General features: G+C 37.6%; 1 long non-coding RNA gene across 1 annotated transcript in view; it reads right to left on the bottom strand.

Annotated features, from left to right (window-relative positions):
* LOC141577394 (uncharacterized) overlaps positions 1–10,115 on the bottom strand; it is a 214,855-nt gene extending 204,740 nt beyond the window's left edge. The window contains exon 1 of the long non-coding RNA XR_012506270.1: positions 10,003–10,115. This is a non-coding gene — a long non-coding RNA (uncharacterized LOC141577394). The remainder of the gene's footprint in view (positions 1–10,002) is intronic.
* Positions 10,116–16,663: the final 6,548 nt, after the last annotated feature.

The following is a 16,663-nucleotide window of genomic DNA, read 5'->3' as shown; positions in this document are numbered from 1 at the left end:
ATACATGTACCCCATGTTCATTGCAGCATTACTTACAGTAGCCAAGATATGAAAATAATCTAAGTGCCCACTGACAGATGAATGGATAAAGAGGATTTGATACACACACAGACACACAGAAATACTATTCAGCCATATATAACAATGAAATCTTGCCATTTGCAATAATATGGATGGATTCTGAGGGTATTATATGCTAAATGAAATAAACCAGACAGAAAATACAAATAATGTAAGATCTCACTTATACATGGAATCTAAGAAAACAAAACAAATGAACAAGCAAAACAAACAAATAAAACAACTAATGGATGCAGAAAACAAGTGGGTGGTTGACAGAAGAGAGTAGGCTGAGGAGGGGGTGAAGTGATGAAGGGGGTCAAGAGATACAAACTTCCATTTATAAAATAAGTAAGGATGTAATGGAAAAAAAGAAAAAAAAAAAAAAAGAAATGAAAGATACAGCTAACGTTTTCTTCCTAGAAAAGTTCACCTTATCTTAGTTAGACATTCAACTATTTTGCTAACACTATGTGTGTTACCTTTTCATGATATTTCATGTCACCCAGGATGTACCACATCAGACTATTAATATCACACAAGTAAATTATATACATATATATTTGAAATTAATATATGTGAGTTATATCTATAAATTGAGTGTGTGTGTGTGTGTGTGTGTGTATATACATATAATGAAGACATAGTAAATCAAAATACAGGGAGATGAGCCCGGAAATTATTCTCCCCCAGCTCAAATCAATCACTGACCACATTGTTCTTATCTCTGGATGATATATGATTAACAACAGAATATTCAGTACAGATTAAGAAAAGAATTACAGATGTTTTTATTATAAAAATGCTAAGACGTGGTGGGGTCTATAATAGTGTCATGGACACTCTCTACCTTTAGTGTTTCTTCACTCCAGACCCTTGGTGACGTTAACTACTGGATTAAACACATTTGGCAGAGAGCAGTCATAGAACCACTTCAACCCAACAAGGTAACTTTTTCTTCTTTCCCTTAGAATCAGTGTATTTCTCTTTGACCATCATTTCCAAAGATGACTTACTTAAAAACATTACTGTCTAAACACATCTTGTCTTGAGCCTTTCTGTAGGCTGGGTAAATTCAATTCTCTTCCTAAATTAAATTATTCATATTTCTCTCCCAAACACTTTGAGAAAAGACCTCGTGTGTATTTTTATTCATCTTTCTAAACTCCACTGTAGTTAAGGTTGGCTCTTAAGCTATGTTTGATAGGACGGTCAGGTCACCGCATATTCAGGTATATATAATTATCTTTTATGGGTGACTGGTCACAAATTCAATAAAATTTAAATGAGTGCTTTGCTTAGTTCCCCACAGAGAATGATCACTCCCTACCAGTTGCCCAGAAGAAGTATATCCAGCTGGTCATGCACTGCTGCACAGACTCTTTTTTTTTCATGGAAATCAGTAATTCATTCTGTGGGACCTTGAATTTGAGTTTGCATTTATTTTGACAATAATTGTTTGGGTAGTAGAATTATGCAAAGAGGTAAATAGTTTGATTCAATCAACACCTAGATTGCAGGTCTCGTTGTTTATGGATTTTCAAGTCCTTTTTTCCACTTGTCAAAAGAAAAATATAAAAAGGTGATAATTATTCTGATCATGCTCCCAGGACAGATTCACTCTTGTGTCAATGATTTACAAAAATCAAATACATTGGAGAAATGTAACTGCCTTTTCCTCCTTTTATAATTTTTCATGTTTCATATGTGGCAACCTAAGTGGATTATAACATTTCAAAATGACACGCAATTTGATACCCTTTTATAAAACACACATGATTAAGACAGAATCTTCTAAAAGATAAATAAAAATCATTATGCCTTGCATTCTTGGAGCATCAGATAACTGGGAAAGTGACTTGGAAACCATATGTGACTTCTAAAAGTACAGATTTAACTGGGTGTATAGGATTTGAGTGCAGAGACATGTGAGGAATGTTAAATGTTTAATTTCCCAAGGTTACATAGGAACTTTCTGTAAGTCATAGTCTCCTCTAACCCACGTAACAAAGTTAGCTTGGTCAACACTGAGCATATTTCAAGGGAATTCCAGGAAGGAGAGCAGAGATCGAAGTCTAGGAAACATTTTTTTTTCCCCAAAATGAACATTTTTCTAATGGTCAAAGATTTCTTTTTTTAAGATGGGTAAAGTATTCATTGTTTTGCTGCACGATGTCTAAGACAATTTCATGTGCTGATGTGTATTGGAAGTAATCTAATATGAAGAAAGGTATAAAACGGCAGAATTTTCTCAACTTATTTGACTTTGGCATCCCATTTTCAAGAAACACTTCATTTGACCAGCATTCTATGAAACACATTTTGGGGTAAATGTATTTAATGGCATTCGTAGATCTATGACCAAGCATACCTAAAGATGTGCAAGGAGTTAAAGCAGCAATTTCATAATCTACAATGAAAAGCACACCCAGTGCCATAGTGGGCATGGTTAGAAAGTCAACAACAAGACTGGGTAGGATAGCGAGAAAAGGCAAAAGAGTTAAAGACGCAAGCTTGATGAAAAATAAAGTGGAACAAAAGAATGGTGTAATCCAAAATCTACGTTAAAGGCAGGATGAACAGCGTCATGAAAGCAGACAGACCTAGATTCAAATCTAGACTATAAATAGTTTACCTTTACAAGTAAAATAAACTCTGACTTCTATTTTCTTGTTGCTCAATGAGACTACTATGTCACAGAGATTTTAAAAAGGAGCATCTAAGCCACAGTTTAGGAACTTGGCCATTGGCCAATAGAAAGCTGTTGTAAGTATTGTTTAATGTGCAAGAGTAAGAGGCAATGATCATAAAATGATTATAAATCAATAAAAAATGTTAAAAAATAAAATAAAAATAAAAAAGAGGCAACAATCGTTTTCTGACTTCTTAAGAACATACATTCTCAAAATTGTAACTGCATACCCAGCATTGTTTCATACTTTTGCAAGCATGTGTTCACAACAGAAAGAGTACTGTTGGAGAAACCACGAGTGGTCTGTAGAATCCACCCCTATCACTGGCAAGGAGTCTGGCAGTGGAGCAGAACATCACGAGAAGGGGAGATTGAGAGCAAACGGTGGAAGACAGGTGAGAAACTCACCAAGTTCTGTGTGAACACGGCATTCCTTTCTAGCCATTCACATCGGTATCTATGTAACAGGAGGGGAAGACGGCGGCAAGGCACAGAGAGAGTTAAATGTGAGAGGTTTTGTTAAAGCTAAGAGATTTCAATTTTGTCTGCTATCACAACTGCCCCTAATAACAAAATTGTCACTTTGTTAGCGATGGTCTTAAAGTAGAACTGGATAAACAAACTTTCTATGATTGCAATATATGGCATGGAAACTTCAAAGAAAGAAAATAATCTAAGTGATGGTATCATTTGAACACAAATTAAAACTCTCAAGAATGTTAATTTTATCTGGGTGATTAATGTCTCAGGACAGTCACTCCTGTAGATCTGCTATGTCCTCTCAATGGCTGTAAGGTTGTTTCCTGAGATGACTTGCCATCTTTAACTCTACCTTTCTTTTACTGTTCCTTATAGAGGTTTGAATTTAATAGGCAGTGTTGGGCATATGCAGAAGTTAAAACTCTTTTTTAATTAGAGGTAATTAACATACATCCAGGAGATTATTCATTTTGCTTAAAGCTTCATTTTCCTTTGTGAAGTTCCTGAGCTTCAAGGGAGACTGTTACCCCATTAGTCTCCATTCTTTAAATGTATAAAGATGTCACTAAAACATGGTCAAAAGTCAATGCACTGCTTAAAACCCTTCATGACTTCCTATAAGATAAAAGGTAAAATCCTCCTCATGGTCGACAAGTGTGTGCCAAGCCAGCCCCCAACACATTTTCTTCCCCTCTTCCCTTCTTGATGGCACTGAAGCGACACTACCTTTTTTGTTGAGGTCCATTTTCTTAAAACTAATTTTCCTGAAGCCTGTAACACAACAGCTCCCACTAAATTATTCTTAATACCCTGTATTTAGCTTTCATAACATGTATCACAGGGCATAATTGTTGTTGAGATTCTTAGAATGCTTGCTGCTTATTGATAAAATCTAAGCCTGATCATGGTCGACAGTAACACGAATTAGTCAATAACATAGTTTAAAATGAATAAATATGCCCTAATAAAGTTATATTACCTGTCAAACCTATTATGCCTTTAAAAACTATAGAAATTTTGCATTGAAAATAGGTAATAAAAATAAAGACAAAGATATTTAAATTGTCATTTTACATAAACCATTATTTGAGCCTAACTCTTCAGTTTCATATTTCTTGGTCTTTTTGCCTCCTTCTGCTTGAGGTTCTGATTCCATTAAAACTGAGAGAAAATTCAAGACTTATCCAATTTCATTTTGACATCAAGAAATGAAAAGAGACCATCACAGAGGGCTTCTTAAAAGTACCAAGGACCTGACCTTTGTGTTATAAACAAGCATTTCACTTTCATCTCAAGGTCTCCCAGGCTTGGCAGAAATTTTCTCTACCTGTCACTTATCTTTCTCTCTCCCAAGTAAATTAAGTTATTGCCATGACTGCTGAGGACTGCCATCCTCTTCTTTATAAGCATATATCAGATCAAGGTTTTTAAAAACTTGTTCAGTTTGACCTTCCAGGCAGATGACACATCTGAAGGTTTCCTTATGGAGAGGGGCACAGGGCTCTCCTCACTCGTGGGTTCATATGAAATACTGACACTGGTTCTCTTGCTCTATGTAAAAGTGTATTTCATTCATCAATTTTTCAATTTTATGGAATATTTTAAAGAGTGTAAAGATAGGTAAACTTACATATTATCACATCAAAATATTATTACTGTCTGTTATTTGATCATCTATAATGAATTTTGAAGTTTCATTCAACACCATAGAAATATTTCTGAACATCAAACAATTAAGCTCGTAGGAAAGTGAAATCAAAGAAAATCTTTTTGCATTTATGTCTTTCTTCAAATGCACGCACACATGAACACACATGCAAACACAAGAACCAAGTGAGTTGTACAGATACACATAACCTCATATATATTCTACGTTAATGTGTATGTAAGAAATAACAAAATATGCAATGCATATATAACTATACATACTTCTCAGTAATCGAATTCATATGTATATATGTACCTATGTTCAATATATAGTCATATATATGCACACTATCAAATTTCTGTCCAAGGTATTCAGTAGTATACCAAAGAAATAATGTCAATTGCTTGTCTGAGAGTAGATATGATGGAAATATTAGGAAAAAGGAGGGTGGGAGGTCAGCACACATCTGAGAAGCAAAGGGGCCACCGGTGACAGAGAAGGTAACTAAAAGCATACTCTGGAACACAAAAGATGTGTTTCCTGCCTTCATAATTCTGCTTCAGGCTATGTGATTCTGTAGACGCCATGAGGACCTGCTAACTACATCAAAATGAATCCACTGATCTCCAAATTTGGGTCTAAACATTAGAAGCTCCAATGCATTTTCAACTGGTGATTTTATTATTTTATTTATCACTGATTCATCTTTTTTGTTCCTTTCCTATTGCTAAACTATCTCAAAAGCATAAGATGGCCCCCTCTTTGTGATTAATAAAAAAAGGGAAAAAATCACAAGGAATCCAAGAGTTGAAGGAGACAATATCCTTTCAACATAACCACTCATCTAGAGTTTCTAGCTCAACATTTTATCTGCAGAGTCTGACCTTCATCCTTCAGGGGTGAAATCTTCAAAGAAGAAACTGTTTAGGGTTTCACAAAACTGTCTATACACTATTGGTCACCAAGAAATCCCCTAATTGCTAAAGCAACCTTTTCTCTGGGTGATTCAGTCACTCAGTCAATGAACATCTGCTTAACGGTGTGCAAAACATTACTGTAGACAGTCTTGGGGATAAAAAGGTGAATGAGCTTCAAGCCCTTTCCTTATGCATCAAAACAGAATTTTTGTTGCAAAGCGTGTTAACGTAATTCTCAGTCTCCAAAGACTTAGGTATGTGACTTGACATTTCTTGGTTTGTCAAGAGGTATCAAATACCTTAAAAATATGTATTTTTTTAAAACTATAGTCTTACCTCTATGAATTTTTCTTGAGGGAAAAAATTAGGAGGACTATGTGCAGATTTAACTATAAAAATATTCATGGAAGCATCATAAACATCCCAGCTGACTGGCAATATATAATTGGTTAATAACCTCTAACACTTTTTTCACTTTGCCAGAAAATGCACATTATTTTAGTCTGTGTAATAATGCTTATCATTCCCTCTTCAGAGGCACATAACATGCTAGGGACCTTTCCCAGGATCACATAGCTGACAGATACAAGGGAAGGATTATGCCCCAGAATCTGTGGTTAGTCAGTAAGCTATCAGTCTGGTTCCACATAAGGTTTTCCTTCTGAACCAGAGCTCAGCCTCAGCTTAAAGGCCACCTCTGCAGTAAGGGAGCCTTTCCTGAGAGCTGTGTCTTACTCTCCTCTTGACCTTTGCCCTTGTTCTTTATCACAATAATGAACTTATTTCCTTCATTGCATTTACCTGAGTATTTTTTCTTTCTTAAATGAGTTTCAACAGCTTTATTGACATATACCAGAAACTTCACCCATTGTAAGGGTACAATTCAGTGATTTTTAAGTCAAGTTGTAGAGTTGGACAGCCATAACCATCAATTAATTTGAAAACATGTTATTAACCCCATAAATTTCCATTTAGCCCATTTGCAAGCAATCCCAGCTCACATCCCTGGCCCCAGGAAACCAACTTTCTACTTCCGTAACTTTTTTTTTCCTGAAGAGTTTATGTAAACGTCTCAGTTTTTCTTTTTGGTTTGGTTTTGGGTTTTTCTGTTTTGTTTTGTTTTGCTTTGTTTTTGTTTGTTTTTTCTTGCATTTAGCTTCTAAACTTATGTTATAGCTTCTAACAGTGGTCTGTTTCTTTTTATTGCTGAACAGTCTTTCAAAATATGGCTACACCACATTGTATCTATTCAGTATTTTGGGGCTGTAATGAATAATATTATGAACACTGGCATACAAGTCTTTGCATAGATATATTTTTTCAGTTCTCCTGTGCAGCTTTCTAGGAGTGGGATGGTTAGTTTGTATGATAAGCTTATGTTCGACTAAGAAAATGCCAAGATGTTTTGCAAAGTGTCTGGGCCATTTTACAGTTGCACCAGCATGGAGGTTTCCTTTTCTCTACAGTTTTGCCCACTCTTGGTAGTTCAGATTACAGCCACTTGAATGGGTATGCACCGCTATCTCATTTTGGTTTTATTTTCATTAACTTGATAGCAAATAAATAATATTTTAAATTTATAGTATAGTCAGTCTTCCACAATAGAATATAAGCTTTATTGAAAGCAGGGTCCATGCCTGTGTTATTCTACAGGGTGGTTGTAAGAGAAGGAACTAAATAGTCATTCAGGGATGAAATGCATCCGTATAATAAGAAGGAATTAAAATGATTCACATAATGTTAATTTTCCTTAATACTGTCCCTTACACTCAGTGAATTAGAAGTAGATCATAAAAATATGCACAGGCTGATTATATAATTTGCAAAATATATGTCTAAATTGAAATGTTAATGATCTCTGGATGGTGTACCTAGTTGTCAGCGTGTCCTGACATTACATTTGTTATATGTCATCTATAAAGTAAAAGGCTTAGAAATCAATTTCTAACACTTACTCAGTTCAGGGATATCCATGAACCTCTATTGACAGGGAGTTCATCATCTGATACTTACCCACATCACAAATTCCTCACAGGGTACTAAAGTTTGACTCCTTGCCAATTCTTCTGTCTCTATCTACCCTCCAGAAATACAGGATTCTGTGTTTACACAAAGAGGCTTTCTGACTTTAGTCTCCATTTTCCAAGTCCATCATTACCAGATTCTTCAATTAGGTTTCACCTGACACAACTCCCAGAGAGCTCACCATCCCCTTTTGCCACTCAAAATTCATATTATAAAAGAAAACTGTGACATATAATCACCATTTTCAGAAAACAATTCTCAGAAAAGTGCATTAGGGTTGATAATAAAGCAGTAACTCCCATTTTGGAAATGCACTATATGCAGTTCATGGCACCATGGGTTTCAGGTACATATGGATACATTTTGTAACAGTTGCTTGTATCTATCATCATTCCCAAGTTACAAATGAAAACACTGAGGTCTGGAGAAGCAAGACAATCACACAAGATCTAATAATTAGTAAGCAAAAACATTTGAATTTGAATTCTTATTCAAGTGTGTTTGATTCCAAAGCTTTTGTTTCCTCTTGACCTGGACGCTGGGCCATGGCTCTGCCCTTCTGAACCTTTATGATTTCAAGATAGACCTCAGTTGGGCTGAGGTAAGAGAGCAGCTTATAGGTTAGATATTTTGTTGGATGATAAGATTCCCATTCTCATCCCTGTCTCCAAAATCTGCAAAGATAAAACATGTTACTAAGAAAACACATTTTAGAGGAAGTTGGTTAACTCTAACAAAATTGGCATAACTCTAACAAATTTTATCCTTTCTCAATCTATAACTGGTTACTCTGGCATCACTAACATTTAAAATAATCAGGTCACAGCAATCCTACTCCTGGGCATATATCAGGAGGAAACTCTAATTTGAAAAGACACATGCACCCCAATGTTCATAGAAGCACTGTTTACAATAGCCAAGATATGGAGACAATCTCAATGTCCATCAACAGATTACTGGATATAGAAATTGTGGTATATTTATACACTGGAATACTACTTAGCCATCAAAAAGAATAAAATAATGCCATTTATAGCAACATGGACGGACCTAGACATTACCATACTAAGTGAAGTAAGAAAGAGAAAGAAAAATACCATATATCATTTATATGTGGAATTTTAAAAAAATGACACAAATGAATTTATTTACAAAACAGAAACAGAACCACAGACAGAAAACAAACTTATGATTACCAGAGGGGAAAGAGGGGCAGTGTGGAGAGACAAACTGGGAGTTGAGTATCTGCAGATACCAACTACTATATATAAAATAAATAACAGGGTCCTACTATATAGCACAGGGAACTATAGTCACTATCTTGTAATGGACTGTAATGAAAAAGAATATAAAAAGGAATATATATGTATAGCTGAATCACTACACTGTACACCAGAAATTAACACAATGTAAACCGACTGTACTTCAATAAAAAAATAAAAAATAGAACAAAATAATTGGTTCCTGCAGAAGCCAAAAACAGAAAATTTTTGTTGTTAGAGTTGGATGAGTTTTCCCTTATTCCAACTGCACATTTGCTTATCTCAGAGATGTCCTGTTCACAAGCTCCAATTCTGGACCTCACCAGGCTCAGGGATACCCTGTGGCCTCCTGACCCTGAGAGAGCTTGGCCTCACTCCTCTCATTTGGAGAGATTACGGCTTGCTTCTCAAGGAAGGCAATATGTCTTTCTTCCTGGTTCCAGGCAACCGTAGACACAGCTTGGAAATATCAAATCCAAGCCCTGTCTGCTTCTTGCTCTGCCAAGGGCTTTCTCCTGAGGACTACTGCAGTGGGGCTCCACGAGTCAGGATCCTTCAAGCCCTTGCAAGCCTGAGGGCTCAGGCATCTGTGACTCAAGGCTGCCTTTCCCACCCTTTTGGGTTCCAGCTACATTCTGGTCTCTAGACCTCCATCACTCTGAGGATCTAGATATGGACACAGTGCATAAAGTGGCAAACCTCCAAGTGATCAATCTCCAGGAATCCTCAAAGACTCCCTGCAACTGGCCAAAGATAAGTGAGAGGGTTTTTTTGTTTTTGTTTTGTTTTGTTTTGTTTTTTTTCCTTTCAAGAGGGGTTCAAGATTGCCTGGGATGGCCATTCTCATTAGCGGCAGGAGCTGTGGTCTGGGCTGAAATCACATTTCTAGGGGGCTTAGATTTCCCACTTAGGACTCACAAATTGTCCAGCAAATATGGACATCTCCTCCACTGCTGGCTTAGCTCTCAGCTTCTCTCAGCTTGTCTACAACTTTCTCTTCCAGACTTAGTGTTCATTCACTATCATTTAATTTCCTGTGCATGTATCATCTGAAGAGAGAGAGAGAACACGTCTTTTACTTTCATTTTCTCATTCCCAGGAATGTCACTGGACAGAAGTAGTCTTTCTTTTCTTCCACCAACATCTGCTCAGAGGGCAGTCCCCCAGGTCCGTTCTGCACACTAGACCCAGTACATCCATCAGGAGGTTGTGACCCTTTGCCCTCTACCCCTGTCTGTGTTATGGCTCTGCTCCGCCCTGAGACACAAGCCTGTTTCTCCTCCAGAGGTGTCTGTGCCCCTTCTCTCTCCTAGAACTGCCGCCTCCCATCCTTTCCCTTCCCTCAGCTTGGTCCTCTCAATGGTCTTTCTGCTCTGATCACGAGCCATCTTAGTGGCCTCTACTATTCCCACCGCTCCTTTAGAAAGACAGTGATTCTTGGGCATTTGCATATAAACATCACTATTTTAGTTCCCTGTTAAACTGATGCCTCTTCCCTTATTATTTCTTTATGCATCTGGTGCTCCTGGAGTAATGAGGGTAGGAACCACTATCTCAAGCCAGGACCCAGAGAACAAATGGGGGAAAACCTCAGCTGACACACAGCTAAGAGAAGTGCTTTGGTTCCGTTTCAGATGAATGATACTCAGCTCCGAGTATTGCGACTGCAAAAGCGGGTAAGAGCATGGATCACACCCCTTAAGTAGAAGTTTTCCTGTTTCACTTGACCTTTTAAGTTTGACCTTCTGCTACCTGCTCTTTCTTGGGAAAAAAAAATTATTCAGCATTTAACCTAACCAGCAACTAGAGTGACTTGCCCCAAACCTCATAGCAATTCTATGGATCAGGAGTGGTTTTGCTGAAAAACTGTTTTGAGAACAAGGTGATGGGGGTGTGGAAAAGCTCACTTAACTCCTGAGTGACATTTTCACCCTGTGTTTCTCCAAGCATCTCTTAGGACACCTGGACTTATCTGAAGAATTTACCTACCCAATGTCTCACTCCTAAAACACAGCCACACCCCCCGGCCGCCACATAAGCCATGGATCTCTTTATTCCCTTTGTCCAACATTCCAGAGTCCTCCTCTCCATAGCTCATTTTTAAAATATCTTCTGCTTATGGGCACATTTACACTCATGGGACTCATGCAAAAAAAAGGAAGTAATACAATTCAGCTTCAAGATGACCGTGGTAAGTTTTGGAAATGTTTCTTCAATAAGTAAGACAATATTAACCTTAGTAATTCACACAAAAACTCCAGTATCCCTGGAAACCGGAGAAAAGCAAGTTGAGACCTTTACTTGGCCCCTCAAGCCGTGGTAGCGTCCTTGTTGGAGTTTTCGAGCTGGCTGAGCCCAGTTCAAAATTATCCCCTTAATCCTCTAGTCCTTACCTTGTTTCAGAAAGAGAGTCGTGCTTTTCTCCTTCTGTACACTCTTCTGTGCATCTGAGGCAGGGCTGGGGACCGCAGTACCAGCCATCTGAAGCAAGTCTCCCTGCTCTAACTTGGGAGCTAAGAGCAGCCGGCGATGTGCTGTAGGGAGAGGGACTTCCCTCACCTATGCTCTTTGCTCGATGTCATCCTTTTCCACACGGGTCTCCCTCAGAGGGCTGAAGGTGTGCAGGCACACGGAAGGCAGGGGGCTGGGCACTGCCCCTCAGGACACTGGGATCTCTCTTCTTGTGTATTAGATCCCACCCCAAATTCCTCTATGCACTCTTCACCATTTGGACCTGCATATAATACATCTGGAGGCATCCACTCCCTTTAATGGTCGGGCAGGGGAAAGGCATAGGTGTCACAGAAGATAAAAAGAAGAATCATTTCTGCAATTACAGTGTTTTTGACCAGGCTACCTCCAGCAGAGGACAGCATGGGAGTCCTGTAGTCAGGTTAGGTGAGAAGGAAAAAATGGGGGACAAATTAAAGTTTATATTTACTTACACACACACACACACACACACACACACACACACACACACACACACACACACACAGATACTGAATATTTACAAACTATTAGACAGCACGCTAAAGACTCCCACATGCAGACTCCAGCTTTGGTGCAAGCCTGCTATTGGCAGGGAAGAAAAATGTTTCCTTGCTTTGTTCTAACCTTCTTTACTCCCAGACATCACTGCTAGGACACTCACCAGAAGCACAGAGCCTTGCTGGCCAGACACTGCTTCAGACTAAGTTGGAAATAGCAGGGTTCCCTCATAAGAGCAGCCATTGCCCCTGGAACTCTTATTCGGGCTCCATTCTACCCCCTCCCAACACTTTCAACTCCCACCTGGCAGTTATTTTTGCCTCTTGACAGTTAACCTCTCAGTCTTTCCTGCTTCCAGCAAGCGCCCCTGGCTCCCACAGCTTCACTCACTCCTCAGGCCACTGTCTGTCTTCTCCTGTTCTTCTTACTCTAGTACAACCCAACCCCAGTAGAGTGACCCCCTCACTCAAGACATTTTTTTCTCTTTGAAAAAAACAGCCTCGCAATCTTGATATGATCTAAAAGCAGAACAAAATCAAATCTACCTACCTACTTATCTATAATTTATTTCCCATGATGCATAATTTTGGCTTTCATCCTAACGGCTCCCACTAAGGAGAATTTCTATTGATACATGTGTTTGCGTCAGTCCAGTCTTTTATAAGTTGAAGGGAAATTCGAGTCTCACTTCAGGTAGTAGCTTGCTGGGCTGCATTTCCCCCTTCCTAAGCGTTAGATGACATCTCATTCTATCCTCCACTTTACAGATCATCCCCGGTGAGAAAGGAACTAACATAAAAGGCAGTAGCCATCGCTCAGGTAGACGGCCAGTGCATGGTGCAGCTACTGCATGAAAATTGTGGTGGACTTGAGGCTCTGACAGAGCAGCCATTTGGTTATTTGTGGGTTCTGTTTCCTTAGGCATAGTCGATCCCCCCGGAAGGAAAATGATAACCTCAGCCTTTCTCCAATAAGTGACTTGGGTCTTCTGTACACCCTTCCTTCTCATAGAAAGCTTGTCTCATTCAGCCTAATCTCTGTCCAAGAGACGATACCCAAAAGCTCACCTCCACACCAGCAGGCAGCTTCTCTAATAACCTCAGCTTGCAGATGCTTCTCCTTTCAAACGTGTTTCACTGAAGCTGGCTTTTGAAGGCAGGGATCCTCTAGGTGATTTGTTCATGGTGCTCAAGCATTTGGCCGAACACAGTCCTCTTGTAAATCTCTAACACACCATGGATGTACAACCTCTAGTATTTCTTTACTCTGGATGACTTTTGGTGTTGGAAGATTGCCCAGGGTTCTGGAGCTTTCTTTACCTCATCAGTTACTCCCTAGGATTCTGCTATCCCAGGTTAAGTTTACATAGACCAACTGCCACTCAACAATAATTTAGTTTTCTCAAAGGAAACGCTCTCACTCACCTACTTTATATCACATGCTTAACTCCATCTCTATTCAGACACGCATGAATATTTGGCTAACGGAAAAAATTATCCTCCTCAGAAACACCCTACACCATTGTGTCCTCCTGATGGGCCCTTCAGGGAACACCTTTTCAATCACTAACACAGCTTCCTCAGTTACCAGATTTAGATGAGTGGTGTAATTTTCACATGTAACTACAGTAATGTAAGAACTTCTTTTAAATTATGCAAATATTATACAGAAAACTTAAAAGACTATCATCTTCACAATTCTATTATGTATATATTTCTTCCTGTCTTTATCTTTAAAAGGAGATATTTATGCAGTTTTTAAGTAGCATATGTGAAATTTTTAAGCATTCATTTCTTTATTGTTATGTTTTCATGTATCATAATGTTCTAAATTTCAACTAATTTGAATAAAAATATTTTCATATGAAAAATGTAACATTCATATTACATGCTTTTTTCTCTCTCACTGTATTCTTTAGCTCAATTCTTAGAAGTTGGATCATGCAATGAGAGTTTGAACATTTTACTAACCCTTAAAGATACATTATTATTTTTTCTACAACCAGAATATAGGTACGACAATGTCCTTTGTGTAGTACAGTGAAGAGAAAAGTTAATGAGGATCCCAAAGCAAGACTGATAAAAATTATTCCTTATATTCCCAGTCTAAGGTTCAAAAACCCTCTGAAGCATGGCAGGTGGCTATTTAACCAAATTCTTCCTTGAACTGTCTACAGGCCAATTCCCTTTCTTCCTTTATTTTCCAAAGTCAACAGTTCTCAGACTTGCATCTAAATGATGGCTTAGAAATAAATCATTTTCTCTCCTCTTTTCCTACCTTTGATCTAAAGAAGAAAGCAAAACTTGAAAAACAACTTTTCAAAAATAAAGCTACCTTGTCTTATGGAAACCACTGGGCAACTTTACAACTTTATTGTATAAAATACTTGAAAATAATCAAACATACTTTTAAAGTAAGTATATAGTATTTTTCAGTATATACATATACATATACATATACATATATATGTATACTCATATATAGATTTATTGTTGACCATGTATGAAGATTCAGACATACGTAGGCAGCGTCCGACATGATGTCACAACAAGCCAACTTTCTTGATGTTTTAGAACGAGGGACTCTGATCTCCAGAGGGAATCAGTCAAATCAAGCTTGGTTCAATAGCAAAGTCTCTGCCACAAGATAAAGTTAATTTTAATAAAGCCATCTTTCTCACATTTATCTCTTTCTCCAACTTCTCCTCAACCTCTTAGCCTCCTAAACCTATCAGACAATCCCGTTTGCATTTTAGGAACGACAGTCTTCAAGAAAACCCTGAACAAAGCTTTCACAAGGGCTGTTTCACTTAAGCTTTATGAGTCACAAGTACATCGGAAGCAATGCTTTGGTTTCTTAGAAACTAACAAACTGAAGATTTAGAAGGAGAAATAGGAAAAAAGATAGAGAAGGAGAAAAGTAGACTTTCTTGTTTCCCAAGTAAAAACTGAGTGATGTAAAATAGTGGCACAGGGAGGGGGGAAGGTTCTAGGATGGGGTTCGGCATTTTGAACTTGTCACTGTTGCCACGGGAGGGAACACTCCAGGAACTGGGAGAGGTGGGCCTTGAAAGCTGTCTGCAGTCACACGTCCAAACTGGAATCAGACTCTTTATTACAAGTAATAAGAAAAACAAGAAGGAGACTTCTGGAACGGAAAAAACTACAGGAACTTCTGAACAAACAAAATACATTAGCTTTGAGTTCAACAGTTACATATGATTGATTACACTTTGTGTCTTTAAAATGTTTCTTAATTGTCTTCTTTTTAATATATTTAAGATATGGATGTAAAGGCAATTAAATGGCTCTGAAGTCTCTATTAACTGTCAGGGATCATGAACTCATCTGGCTGGTGGGAGACTCATCCTTTCACTATCACTCTATGATCACTGAGGATATAATATGCAGAGGAAAGGAGTTTAGCTGAAATAAAATGAAAATGAATATATATATATGTATGGTGTACAGCACAAGATCCCAGATAGAGATACATTGTCATCAACTGAACTTCAAGTAAAAAAAAAAAAAAAGAAAGTATGATAATGTAGATAAAAATACACTTATGACAATATGAGAGAATCTGTGATCCTGCTATACAACAGGAATTTTTTTCAAATTTTTAAAAGAATTTTTATTGAGATAAAGTTGATTTGTAATATTATAAAATTTCGGTGTACAGCACAGTGATATGCAATTTCTAAAGGTTATATTCCATTTATAGTTGTTATAAAATATTGACTATATTCCCTGTGTTGTACAATATATCCTTGTATCTATTTTTTTTTAATTGAAGTATAGCTGATTTACAGTGTTGTGTTAGTTTTTGGTGTACAGCATACTGATGCAGTTATACATACATTATATATATATTCCTTTTCATATTCTTTTTCATTAGAGGTTATTACAAGGTATTGAATATAGTTCCCTGTGCTAAGAGTAGGGCCTTGTTTATCTATATTGTATACAGTAGTTTATGTCTCCTAATCCCAAACTCCTAATTTACCTACATCCCCCTTTCCCTGTTGGTAACCATAAGCTTGTTTTCTATGTCTGTGAGTCTATTTCTGTTTTGTAAGTTCATTTGTATTATTTTTTTAGATTCCACATATAAGTGATATCATATGATATTTGTCTTCCTATGTCTGATTTACTTCACTTGGTATGATAATCTTTAGGTCCATCCATGTTGGTACAAATGACATTACTGAATTCTTTTTTTTATGGCTGAGTAATATTCCACTGTATATATACAGTAGGGAATTTTGATCATACTATTCCGATAATCCCAACTGCATACAACTATGATTATCATCTCTACAAGTAAGAAAGGGCTATTTTAAAAAGTCTCTTATAAGGGGAAGGGATGAAATATTCAGCTTGTAGATGGATAAAGAACAGAAAGACTAGCTATCAGGCCTCATTAGTGAGAGGACATAATCAATTTTCCTTAAGCAGGCCTTCCTGCATGCTGGGGCTTAAATTATATGCAAAGATACATATCAGGCTTTCTTTTTTAATGCTTGGACTAGATAGGCTTCTAACTTTTCAGAAGTGCTGACACAGATTTGAATTGTCTCTAACTGTAA

The sequence above is a fragment of the Camelus bactrianus genome, chromosome 4 (assembly GCF_048773025.1).
Source record: "Camelus bactrianus isolate YW-2024 breed Bactrian camel chromosome 4, ASM4877302v1, whole genome shotgun sequence".
Taxonomy (NCBI): Eukaryota; Metazoa; Chordata; class Mammalia; order Artiodactyla; family Camelidae; genus Camelus; species Camelus bactrianus.
The sequence above is the reverse complement of the archived record's forward strand: the minus strand, read 5'-3'. Positions and strand labels throughout refer to the sequence as shown.